Source organism: Manis pentadactyla, chromosome 10 (assembly GCF_030020395.1).
Source record: "Manis pentadactyla isolate mManPen7 chromosome 10, mManPen7.hap1, whole genome shotgun sequence".
Taxonomy (NCBI): Eukaryota; Metazoa; Chordata; class Mammalia; order Pholidota; family Manidae; genus Manis; species Manis pentadactyla.
This window is the reverse complement of record NC_080028.1, coordinates 39,404,580-39,418,698: the sequence shown is the minus strand read 5'-3', so window position 1 is coordinate 39,418,698 and position 14,119 is coordinate 39,404,580. Positions and strand designations below refer to the sequence as shown.

Here is a 14,119-nt window from a genome sequence, read left to right as displayed (position 1 = left end):
TCTGGAGAGACTGAGATTCCAGCCACTTGTGGATGGCGGGGATCCATATCCGGCTGCTCTGGGACAAAAGCTTACACCTGTATGCTCGGCCCACTAGATCAGGCAGTGGAAAAAGGCATAGCAGTTGGAAGGCAGGAAACAGCTCTTTCCACCACCAAGGCACCAATACCGCTTCACTGCAACCCCCAACATTGCTTCAGGGACTGAGCAGCTCCAGAGAGTAGAACTTCTGGACACTAGAGGGCTCCATACAGAAATATGAAGTGCCAAAGTAACCTGGTCCAGAGTAAAATTAATGTAACTCTTGAGAAAAATTTAAATGACATGGACCTTAAGACTCTTCCTGAAAGGGAGCTCAGAATAAAAATCATCACCATGCTAATGGAGGTACGGAGAGATATTTAAGAACTCAGGAATGAATTCTGGTCAGAGATCCCACCATTGAAGAGCACAATGGAGGGTATTAAAAGAAGATTAGATATGGTGGAGGAGAATATAAATGAAATAGAAACTAGAGAAGAGGAATACAAAGAGACTGAGGCACAGAGAGGAAAAGGGATCTCTAAGTTGAAAGAATATTGAGAGAACTGTGTGACCAATCTCAATAGAACAATATTCACATTATAGGGTTACCAGATGAAGAAGATAGAGAGAAAGGGATAGAAAGTGTCTTTGTGGAGGTAATTGCTGAAAGCATCCCCAGTCTGCGGAAGGAGATAGTATCACAGGCCATGGATTCACAGATCTACCAACATAAGGGAATCAAAGAAGACAACACCAAGACACATAGTAATTAAAATGGCAAAGATCAAGGATAAGGACAGAATGTGAAAAGCAGCCAGAGAGAGAAATAAGATCACATACAAAGGAAAGCCCATCAGGCTAACATCAGCAGAAACCTTACAGGCCAGAAGGGAGTGGCATGAAGTATTTAATGCAATGAAGCTGAAGGGCCTGGAAGTAAAAATATTTTATCCAGTAAGATTATCATTTAAATTTGAAGGAGGGATTAAACAATTTCCAGATAAGCAAAAGCTAAGAGAATGTAGCTCCCACAAACCATCTCTACAGTCTATTTTGGAGGGACTGCCATAGATGGAAGTGTTCCTAAGATTTAAAGCTGTCACCAGAGGTAATAAAACCAGAGTAAAGAAAGTAGAACAGTTAATTACTAAGCAAATGCAAAATAAAATTAACTATCCCCAAAGTCAATCAAGGGATAGACATAGACTATAGAATATGATACCTAATATATATAGAATGGAGGAGGAAGAAAGGGAGGAGAAAAAATAAAGAAACATTACATTGTGCTTGTAATAGCATATTAAGTTAGTTAAGTTAGACTCTTAGATAGTAAGGAAGTCACCCTTGAACATTTGGTAACCATGAATCTAAATGGCAATACGTGCGTACCTATCGTTAATCACCCAAAATGTAAATGGACTGAGTGCACCAATCAAAAGACATAGAGTCACTGAATGGATATAAAAACAAGACCCATCTAAATGCTGCCTACAAGAGACACACTTTAAATCCAAAAACATACACAGACTAAAAGTGAAGGCATGGTAAAAGATATTTCATGCAACTGTAATAGAGAGAAAAATGCAGAACCTACAGTACTTATATCAGACAAAATAGACTTCAAAACAAAGTAAGTCACAAGAGACAAAGAAGGACACTACATAATGATAAATGGGACAATCCAACAAAAAGATATAACCAATATAAATATATATGTTCCCAACACAGGTGCACCTACATATGTGAAAGAAATACTAACTGAAATAAAATGGGGTATAGAATACAATGCATTCATTCTAAGAGACTTCAACACTCCACTCACTATGAAGGACAGATCAACCAGACAGAAATGAGAAAGGACACAGAGGCAATGAACAACACATTAGAACAGATAGACCTAACAGACATATAGAAGTCTACACACAAAAGCAGCATAATACACATCCTTCTCTAGTGCACATGGAACATTTTCAAGAATAGGTCATATACTAGGCCCCAAAGGAACCTCAGTAAATTCAAAAAGTTTCAAATTGTACCAACAAGTTTCTCAGAACACAAAGGTATGAAACTAGAAATAAATTATGCAAAGAAAATGAAAAATTCCACAAACACATGGAGGCTTCACAACATGCTCCTAAATAACCAATGGATCAATGACCAAATAAAAACAGAGATCAAGCAATATATGGAGACAAATGACAACAGTAATTCAACACCGCAAAATCCTTGGGAATCAGCCAAGGCCGTGCTAAGAGGAAAGCATATTGCAATACAGGCCCACCTCAGGAAAGAAGAACAATCCCATATAAGCAGCCTAACTCACAATTAATGAAACTAGAAAAAGAAGAACAAATGAGGCTCAAAGTCAGAAGGAGGGCCATAATAAAGATTAGAGCATAAATAAATAAAATCAAGAAGAATAAAACAATGGAAAGAATCAATGAAACCAAGAGTGGGTTCTTCGAGAAAAAGAGCACAATAGATAAACCCCTAGCCAGAATTATAATGAAAAAAAGAGAGTCTACACATAAAAACAGAGTCAGAAATGAGAAAGGGAAAATCACTATGGACACTGCAGAAATACAAAGAATTACTAGAGAATACTATGAAAAATTATATGCTAACAAACTAGATAACCAAGAAGAAATGACCAACTTTCTAGAAAAGTAAAACCTTCCAAGGCTGACCAAGGAAGAAACAGAAAATATGAACAGACCAATTACCAGCAACAAAATCAAACTGCTAATCAAAAAACTACCTAAGAACAAAACATCTGGACCAGAAGGCTTCGCTGCTGAATTTTATCAAATATTTAGTGAAGACCTAATACCCATCCTCCTTAAATTTTTCCAAAGAGTAGAAGAGGGAATACTTCCAAATTCATTCTATGAGGCCAGCATCACTCTAATATCAAAACCAGGCAAAGACACCACAAAAAAAGAAAATTACAGACCAGTATTCCTCATGAACATTGATGCAAAATTACTCACAAAGTATTAGCACACTGAATTCAAAAATACATCAAAAAGATCATCCATCAGGGTCAATTAGGATTTATTCCAAGGATGCAAGGATGGTACAACATTTGAAAATCCATCAACATCATCCACCACGTCAACACAAAGAACAAAAACCACATAACCATCTCCATAGATGATGAAAAAGCATTTGACAAAATTCAACATCCATTCATGATAAAAGCTCTCTACACAGTGAGTATAGAAGGCAAGTACCTCAACATAATAAAGGCCACATATGACAACCCCACAGCCAACATCACACTTAACAGTGAGAGGCTGAAAGCTTTTCCTTTAAGATTAGGAACAAGACAAGGATGCTCTCTTTACCCACATCTATTCAGCATAGTACTGGAGGGCCTAGCCATGGTAATCAGACAACACAAAGAAATAAAAGGTATCCAGATTGGCAAGGAGGAAGCTAACCTGTCCCTGTTTGCAGATGACATGATATTGTACATAAAAAACCCTAGAAAATCTACTCCAAAACTACTAGGTCTAATATCTGAATTCAGCAAACAAAATTAATACACAGAAATCTGTGGCATTCCTGTACACTAACAATGAAAAGCAGAGAGAGAAATCAGGAAAGCAGATCCATTCACAGTTGCATCAAAAAGAATCAAATACCTAGGAACAAACCTAACTAAAGAAGTGAAAGACCTATACTCTGAAAACTACAAGACACTCATGAGAGAAATTAAAGAAGATACCAATAAAAGGAAACACATCCCGTGCTCATGTATAGGAAGAATTAATATTGTCAAAGTTTCCAACCTTCCTAAAGCAATCTGAAGATTCAATGCAATTCCTATCAAAATATCAACAGCATTCTTCAACAAACTAGAGAAAATCGTCCTCAAATTCATATGGAACCACAAAACACCTTGAATAGCCAAAGCAATCTTGAGAAGGAAGAATAAAGCAGGGGGAATTACGCTCCCCAACTTCACATCGCTAACCATCAGAGAAATGCAAATTAAAACCATAATGAGATATCACCTCACACCAGTTAGGATGGCCAACATCCAAAAGATAAACAACAAATGCTGGTGAGTATGTGGAGAAAGTGGAACCCTCTTACACTGCTGGTGAGAATGTAAATTAGCACAACTACTGTGGAAAGCAGTATGGAGGTTCCCCAAAACCTGAAAATAGAAATACCATTTGACCCAGGAATTCCACTCCTAGGAGTTTACACTAAGAATGCAGGAGCCAAGTTTCAAAAAGACATATGCACCCCTATGTTTATCACAGCACTATTTACAATAGCCAAGAAATGGAAGCAACCTAAGTGTCCATCAGTAGATGAATGGATAAACAAGAGGTGGTACATATACACAATGGAATATTATTCAGTCATAAGAAGAAAAAAATCCTACCGTTTGCAACAACATGGATGGAGCTAGAGGGTATTATGCTCAGGGAAATAAGCCAGGCGGAGAAGGACATGTATCAAATGATTTCACTCATCTGTGGAGCATAAGAACAAAGCAAAAACTGAAGGAACAAAACAGCAGCAGATTCACAGAACCCAAGAATGGACCAACACTTACCAAAGGGAAAAGGATGGGGGAGGGTGGGTGGGAAGGCAGGGATAAGGGCGAAAAGGGGGCATTATGATTAGCAAACATAATGTAGGGGGGATTGGTCACAGGGAAGGCAGTACAGCACAGCGAAGACAAGTAGTGATTCTATAGCATCTTACTACACTGATGGACAGTGACTGTAATAGGGTATGGTGTGGGGACTTGATAATGGGGGGAGTCTAGTAACCATAATGTTGCTCACGTAATTGTACATTAATGATAACAACATAAAAAAATAAAATAAAATAAAATGGGACAATTTGAGTTTGCAAATAGCATAATGAATTTAATAAAACATAGATAATATATTTTTTAAATCCGTGATCATATAGTCTTTAAATGGAAATTGATCACCAGTGGAAGTCACTAGGACATCAGATTACTACCACAAAACATTGATAAAGGAGGCAATGCTCCTTTCTACCTTTCCTTAGAATCAAATACGTTATCAAAAAAGCCATGAATTCACAGAAATACAAAAGAAAACAATGTTTCAAAACCTATTAAGAGAAGAATGAAGCTCAACAACGTGTTACTGTGTGCTAAACACCATTTGTGAATTATTGATGGGGATATTCATAATAGAGACATCAGGCTGCCAAGACCTGAATACACTGACTAATCTAAGCATTGCTACAAGTATGTCAAATGTGCATTATAAGGGTCACGATGTGGTACAACAGAAAACATACCACCTCACCTATTGATCATTTTGCTAAAACCATGAATCTAAATCAAGTCAATAATTAAATCTAGCTAACATGTAAGAAGAAACTGGATGATTGAGACACTATAAGGAAGCAATCAGTTAAATATTCAAAGATGTCATTCACTACAAATGACCTAATTTCTCCCTTAATTAAAGCAAGAAAAAGTGAAAGTATTCTAAGGAAATTTTTAAATGATGTAAGTAATGTAACTACCAAAAGTAATGTGTTAGATATTGATCCAAACACCTTACCTAAAAGAAATACAAAACAAAAAACAAAACATCCTTATGTGACCCAGGGAAATATGAATACACACAGAATATAAAAATCTATTATGATTTATTGATAATATTGATATGTGGGATAAGGGCATAATGATATTATTCTTATAAAGAAATTTTCCTTATCAGCCAGCCATGTTTACAGATAAACTTGTGGGTGAAATGTAATGAATGTATGGGTGAATGGTATAAGGTGAAATGCTAGCCAAAAAATAAAATATCAGAGAGTGAGAGAAAAGTATTTTTAATATATTGATAACTATGGAAACCAGGCAATGAGTACATGTCTGGTAATTATTGTATCTTGTCTCCTTTTATGAATGTTTAAAAATCCCCACCCAAGAATATTTGCAAAACCTAGGTTACTGAATAATTTTCTCCAAAATTTATCTGCTTGGTGAGATTAGAATAAAGCACTACTCGTAACTGGCTATGTGTAAGGCGAGCACACGGCCGTCTTACCACTATTCACCACTGAGTCAGCTCTCGGGGACAGTGTCATTGCCTAATGATAGCAGAATTGCTTGCCTTCTAACACGGCAGGAAAGTCACACCAGTTTAAGCAAACTCCCTCCTCTTAGCCATATTCTTCAATCTGTATTTATCATGAACGAAATAACTATTTAAACTCATCTGAATCAATGAGCATGTTTATCATTTGTTCGGATCTCACACTGAGATAATATGTGACTAAATAGTAGCAAAGAGCAACCAGGTTATGGTCTAGAAAACTAATATCATGGATAACATATATATTTGTGACCAAGCTCTGAGCCCAGAGGATAAACCAGGCTGGAATAGAAAATGATTTTTCACCTTTGTTAAAGAAGTCAGAAATCAGTGGTGTGACAGTAGTTATATTCACTTGTATCACTGAGGACTTGATTTTCAGAAGTTGAACTCTACACCTTTCGTGTAGTGTTGTACATAGGCTAAGGAACTCCCACTTGGGCTAAAAAGCAAAAGTAAAATATTAACTGAAGTATATATGTTGTCTGGATTTAAGATGAATATCAGAGAAGCTGAATATCTCAGAATTCTGAAGTGAAGGATAGCCATAGGGTGAGGATACCTGCCCAGATGCTTTCATCTGGTTGAGATGTGGAAGGCCACTAAACATTTTTGGTATTCAATGGGGGCTAAAAATTGGAGAACCTTTCTCTCAAACACCCTTAAATATTGAGAAATCCTCGCAGGGCCATCTACGTTCTTAATGGGCTCCCCTGAGGAGGCTCTGCACAGAACAGATGATTAGCAATTAGAAAAATGCCTAGAGGCAGGATTTCCTCAATGAGATTGAACATCCAGGCTAAAGACCATTTTTTCTTTTCTCCTCTCCTCTGGTTTTTACTTCTTTTTCCATTTCCACTTATTACTTATTTCTCTGTATTTGTTACCTGATTTTTAAAATGTAATTTTACAGTTTTTATAGTATATAATCCAATTAACATCATTTATTACCATTATTTTAATATTCATAATGTGTATCATAAATATATTACATTTTACTTTTTTGAAACTTTGTTAAAATAAATTTTGTTAAAATTTAGTACTCAGATATTTCTTTGATGGGTGTTGAATTTTGTCAAATGCTTTTTCAGCATCTCTGGAGATGATCCTGTGGTTTTGTCCTTTTTGTTGATGTGGTGTATGCTGATGGGTTTTCAAATATTGTACCACCCTTGCATCACTGGATAAACCCTGCTTGATCATGATAGATGATCTTTCTGATGAATTTTCAAATTCAAGGTGCTGATATTTTGTTGAGTACTTTTGTATCTGTGTTCATCAGGGATACTGATGTGTAGTTTTCTTTTTTTGTGGTGTCTTTGCCTGGTTTTGGTATTATTCTTATGCTGGCATCATAGAATGAGTTTGCAAGTATTCCCTCCTCTTCTGCTTTTTGGTAATCTTTAAGGAGGATGGGTAGCATGACTTCACTAAGTCTTTGATGAAATTCAATGGTGAATCCATCTGGTCCAGGGGTTTTGTTCTTAGGTAGTTTTTTGATTACCAATTCAATTTATTGCTGTTAATTGGTCTGTTCATAGTTCCTGTTTTTCCTGGGTCATCCTTGGAAGGTTGTATTTTTCTAGAAAGTTTACCATTTCTTCTAGATTACCCAGTTTGTTAGCATATAATTTTTCATAGTACTATCTAATAATTCTTTGTATTTCTGTGGTGTCCTTAGTGATTTTTCCTTTCTAATTCTGTTTATGTGCATAGACTCTCTTTTTTTCTTGATAAGTCTGGCTAGGTGTTCATCTATTTTGTTTATTTTCTCCAAGAACAAGCTCTTGCTTTCATTGATCCTTTTTATAGTATTCTTCTCCTCAATTATATTTATTTTCTGCTTTAATCTTTATTATGTCCCTCCTTCTACTGACTTTGAGCCTCATTTGTTCTTTTTCTAGTTTAATTAATTGTAAATTTAGACTGTTCATATGGGATTGTTCTTCTTTCCTGAGTAGGCCTATATTGCAATATACTTCTCCCTTAGCATGGCCTTCTCTATGTCCCAGAGATTGCTTGGTGTTGAATTATTGTTGTCATTTGTTTCCATGTATGGCTTGATCTCTGTTTTTATTTGGTCATTGATCCATTGACTATTTAGGAACATGTTGTTAAGCCTCCATGTGTTTGTGGTCTTTTTCATTTTCTTTGTGTAATTTATTTCTAGTTTCATACCTTTGTGGTCTGAGAAGCTGGTTGGTACAATTTCAATCTTTTTGAATTTACTGAGGCTCTTTTTGTGGCCTAGTATATGATCTATTCTTGGAAACATTCAATGTGCACTTGAGAAGAATGTGTATCCTGCTGTTTTGGATGGAGGGCTCTGTAGATGTCTGTTAGGTCCATCTCTTCTAAATGTGTTGTTCAGTGTCTCTGTTTCCTTACCTATTTTCTGTCTGGTTGATCTGTCCTTTGGAGTGAATGATGTGTTAAAGTCTCCTAAAATGAATGCATTGCATTCTATTTCCCCCTTTAATTATGTTAATATTCGTTTCATATATGTAGGTGCGCCTGTGTTGGATTCATAGGTATTTATAATGATTATATCCCTGTGTTTGACTGACTCCTCTATCATTATGTAATGTCCTTCTTTGTCTCTTGTTACTTTCTTTGTTTTGAAGTTTATTTTGTCTGATACAAGTACTTCAATTCCTGTTTTTTTCTCCACATTAGTTACATGAAATATCTTTGGAAAAGACATCCCTTCAGTTTAAGTCCTTGTATGTCTCTAGGTTTGAAGTGAGCTGTTGTGGTCAGTGTATAGTTGGGTCTTGGTTTTTCATCCATTCAGTGACTCTAAGTCTTTTGATTGTTGCATTCAGACCATTTACATTTAGAGTGATTATCAATAGGTATGTACTTATTGCCATTTCAAGCTTTAGTTTTGCAGATATCAAAAGTTCTAGGGTAACTTCCTCATTATCTAATGGTCTAATTTAACTCACTTAGTATGCTATTATAAACCGAATATAATGGTTCTGTTTTTTCTTCCTCCACCATTCTTAATATATTGGGTATTATATTCTGGACTCTTTATCTACCCCTTAACTGACTTTGGGTATAGTTGATTTGATATTGCATCTGCTCAGTAATTAATTGTTCTACTTTCTTAGTGTGGTTTTATTTTCTCTGGTGACAGCTATTTAGCCTTAGGAACACTTCCATCTATAGCAGTCCCTCCAAAATACACTGGATAGATGGTTCGTGGGACCTAAATTCAGCTTTTTATCAGAAAATTGTTTAATCCTTTCCTCAAATTTAAATGATAATCTTTTCAGGTATAGTATTCTTGGTTCAAGGCCCTTTACCTTCATTGCATTAACTGTATCATGCCATTTCCTTCTGGACTGTAAGGTTTCTGCTGAGAAGTCTGATGATAGCCTGATGGGTTTTCCTTTGTATGTTCTTTATTCTCTCTCTGGTTGCTTTTAATTTTCTGTCCTTATCCCTGATCTTTGACATTTTAATTATTATATGTCTTGGTGTTGTCTTCCTTGGATCCCTTGTGTTGGGAGATCTGTGCACCTCCATGGCCTGAGAGAATAACTCCTTCCCCAGATTGGGGTAGTTTTCATCAATTATCTCCTCAAAGTCACTTTCTATCCTTTTTCTCTCTCTTCTTCTCCTGGTATCCCTATAATGCAAATGTTTTATTCTGTTTTTATTGGTCACATACTTCTATCAATTTAATTTTATTTCTAGAGATCCTTTTTTCTTTCTGTGCCTCATCTACTTTGTATTCCTCTTCTCTGATTTCTACTTCATTTACTGTCTCCTCTGCTTCTTCTAATCTGCTTTAAAATCCCTCCACTGTGTGTTTCATTTCAGATACTGTATTCTTTAGTGATTGTATCTCATTGTTCCCTGAGGTCTTGAATATTTTTCTGTACCTCCATGAGCATGTTTATGATTTTTATTTTGAAAAGTCTTTCTGGAAGATTGATATATTCAGTTTCACTTGGCCCTTTTCCAGTGTTTGTAGGATTTTGGTTTGTACCAGGTTCCTTTGGTGTTTCATATTTGTATGTCATACCCTCTAGTGCCTGAAGCTCTACTCTCTGGACCTGCTCAGCCCTTGGGGCAATGGCAGGGGTCGCAGGTGTGTGGCACTGGTGGTTGTCAGGACGAAAGAGCTGCTTCCTGCTTCTCAGTGCAGTACCTGTCTCCATTGCCAGGGCCACTGGACCAAGCATGCAGGTAGAATCCTCTATGGTTTGTGCTTGTAGCTGCAATAGGCTGGGCCTCCCCCTGGCTGGTCTGGTACAAGAGGGGGGTAGCCAGTTTGCAAGCTGGTGCCAACCGGGAGGAAGGTACAGCAGGCTATGTATTATGGTGGGAGGCCTCGGAGCTGGGTACCCAGGCAGGGGAATGGAGCAACTATAGCTCTTGAAAGTTCCCAATCTGCTGGGCAGAGTTTGCCCAATTTTGTCCACCTGTCCTATCTCCTGAGCAGCAAGCTCTCTGCAATCCTTGCCCCTTTAGCAGCCCACCTGCTGTTACTAAGTCTCTCAGACTGCCTGCCTTTCTTTTGTCCCAGAGCAGTCAGATGTGGATCCCTGCTTTCCACAAGCAGCTGGAATCTCAGTCTCTCCAAGTATTCCACCTGTTTTAGTTTTCCAAGCCCACTACTCTCCAGAACACCATGCAATGTAGGTTTGTACTACCAGAGCAGATCTCCAGGGCTGGGTCTTCAGTAGTTCTTGGTCTGAACACCCTCCCCACTCCATTTCTCTTCCTCATGCCAGTGATCTGGGGTTGGGAAGGGCTTGCATCCTGCTGGATCACAGCTTTAATATGTTGCTCTGTTCCATGAGGTCTCTTCTGTTCTCCAGGTGTATGCAGTCTGGTGCAGCTTTCTTTCCTGTTGCTCTTTTAGGATTAGTTGTATTAACTACATTTTCTTATTGTATGTGGTTTTTGGGAGAAGGCTTCTGTCTCAATTCTTATGCCATCATCTTTAATCCCCTTTCAATAATTCATGCTTTTAAACTTTGATTTCTCCACATTTATCCAGTGTAAATTCTGAATACACATATATGTTGTAGTATTATTTTCAGGTTCATCAATATACATTTTCAACAAATTGTGGCTTACATTTTATTTCCTTTAGATATTTAAAAATAAATATTTTACCAGGATTGTTTCTTACCGTCACGCCATCCTTTATCTATTTTTCACAGATTCAAGACATTGTTACTTTGATATATTTTCTCTTCATATGTTAGTTCTCATTTGCATCTTCTGAAGCTTCAAATCATCATATTGGTAACTTATCCCTTATGTAACTAATATTGGTCTAGGCATCAGGCATAAAGCATTCTAGAATTTGACATATGAAGCAAACATTTTCCAAGGCATTTGCCACTGAGAGTAGAAGGACAAGAAAACGTGAAATTGCAGTTTGGTAAGGAATGAAAGCAGCGGGTAAGTGATGACCCAAGTGTGGATGAGTCGGACTGACCAAGACCTGGTGGTACTGTTGGTGCAATCATAAGACAAGGTCACCAAAAAATTCCTGTGGGAATGTCATTTTAACCGGAGGGCCCTCTGGGTTTAGAAGTTGAAAAATGAGGGGACAATTCCTGCCTGCATAAGTGACAGTATGAGAAGTGGCCTGAAGTACGAGAACAAGATTCAAAGGAAATTTTGCTATGTTCAACTATAGAAGTGGAAGTTGGTACATAATGTATTGAGTAATGAAATGCTAGTCTTTCTTAAAGGAATTATCATTAGGTGCATAATTTGGATTCTTGAACAGTCTTTTTTCCATTTAAAATAGAAAATCATCTCATTGATATTTGTATTCACATTTTATTCTTTTTTTTTCATAACCTGAATGTTTGACTTACCTCTTATTTACCACTCTTCTACCCCAATATTAATTTCCTTGTGCTTGCTGCCATCTGTTTGTTTAAATGCTCTACATTCAAGATTGAAGATTTTAATTGGGACATCAATGTTAATCTGTTTTATGTAACTTCAGTGAAGGATTTATCTTAAACAGGAATTGCCAGTGCATTTCTCTCTTCATTGTAACTTAAATCATGTCCCTTTGGAAAATTTTAAATAACTTTTATATTGGACAGGATCCAGTCAATAAAATAATATGTGAATCAAGTGGTTTTAAAGATACTCCATTAATAAATGCTTCTTCCAAATCATAAATCTTATACATATTCCCTACTTGAAAAATATTTTGCATTTATGAAATTTTACCGCATAACACTTAGGAAAGTATTGATTCTTTTCAATATTAAGCCCCTTCTCATTAAAGTAAGGATTTAGTTTTATTTTTGTTTTTCTGTGTGTGCGTGTGCTTTCTTTTGAGTTATGATGCTCACTATTGTACTAATATTTTAAGATAAATTTCCCAATCCTTTCAGCAATGGTAAGGAAATCTTAGTAGTGAAATCAAGTTTAGATTTCCTGAAACACCTATTCTCATTTTTCTTCATTACAATTATCATCTGAAAGAAGTTTTTTGTAAGGAGATGAAAGCGGTAAATTGACCAGGGTCAGTACTGGATGGAAGGACAAATATAGATGAGGAAAAGACAAAATTAGGTAGAAACAGAAGAAAAAGTGCTTAGGGATCTGGACATCAATGTTCCCCTAATTCCTTGACAGCAATATAAATCTTTTGACTAAGTCATTAAAGGCTTGTTTCACTTGTTTGTTCCTCAGAGTGTAAATGAAAGGATTTAACATGGGGGAAATGGAAGTAGTGAGTATAGTTACTCCCTTATTAATGGCCATTTCATCTTTTGCTGAAGGCTTGATATAAACAAAGATGCAGCTGCCATAGGTGATAGAAACCACGATAATGTGGGAAGAACAGGTAGAAAAGGCTCTTGTCCTCTGCTGGGCAGAGGGGAGTCTTAGAATTGTTCTGATGATGTACATGTAGGACAGAACCACACACAGCAGCATCACAATAAAAACCATCACAGAGCAGACAATAACCATCTGCTCTATGAACCATGTATCTGAGCATGAGATCTTCAATATTGGGTTAGCATCACAGACAAAGTGATCAATGGCATAAGAGGCACAGAATTCCAGGTCCAGTCCCAAGCTAAGTGGTAGCAGTATGATGAACAATGTAGTCATCCAACAGCAGAAGACGAGCCTTTTACAGACCCTGTTGTTCATAACAGTCATGTAATGCAGTGGTTTGCAGATGGCTACATATCAATCAAAGGACATGGTGGCCAAGAGAAAAAATTCTGCTACTGCAAAAACATCTGTAAAAATAGTTGGCATACACAAGCATTATATGTAACACTCCTGTCACCTGTTGATATACTGTACAAGAATCTAGGAATGCAGACAGAAGTGAATGAGATTTCTAACAAAGAAAAATTTTGGAGAAAGAAGTACATTGCAGTTTTAAGGTGAGAATCCACTAATGTGAGGATGATGATGCTCAGGTTTCTAGTTACACTCAACATGTAGGTGATCAGTAGAAATATAAAAAATCAGAATCTGTAGCTGAGGGACATCTGTCAATCCCAGGAGGATGAAACTGGTTAGAGATGTGTGGTTTCTCATTCCTGGGTCCTGTCTTTTTCCCAGTCTGCATGTAAAAGCAATGGAAGTAAGATCTGAGTAGAGAGTGGAAAAATTGTCTTACAGTGGGTTTTGTTCAGAAAAGCCAAGCAATGTATTTTACATGTATTTTGTTTTTCTTGATAATGAGTTTTAAAAATAATTCATGCTCTTGGCTCTGTTGATAGCATATCATTAGGTGGATCATAATCCTGGCTTTCAAATGTTTTTTAATGCAACATATGGTAAGGTAGACATTTTATGTTGCACCCCAGTGTACCTGCTCACACCTACACAAATACTTAAACACATATATTTGTAAGAAAAAATTAACCCTTAGGATCTCTACTCTCTGATATTTATGTTCTAATATATCTCATTAAAAATAAATACATGTATCATCAAGTTGTTTTTATAGCCTACTAAATGGTCATGAC

At 36.7% G+C, this 14,119-nt stretch overlaps 1 pseudogene; it reads right to left on the bottom strand.

The window, feature by feature from the left end:
- Window positions 1-12,746: 12,746 nt before the first annotated feature.
- Window positions 12,747-13,685, bottom strand: LOC130679263 (olfactory receptor 6C2-like; annotated as a pseudogene).
- Window positions 13,686-14,119: the final 434 nt, after the last annotated feature.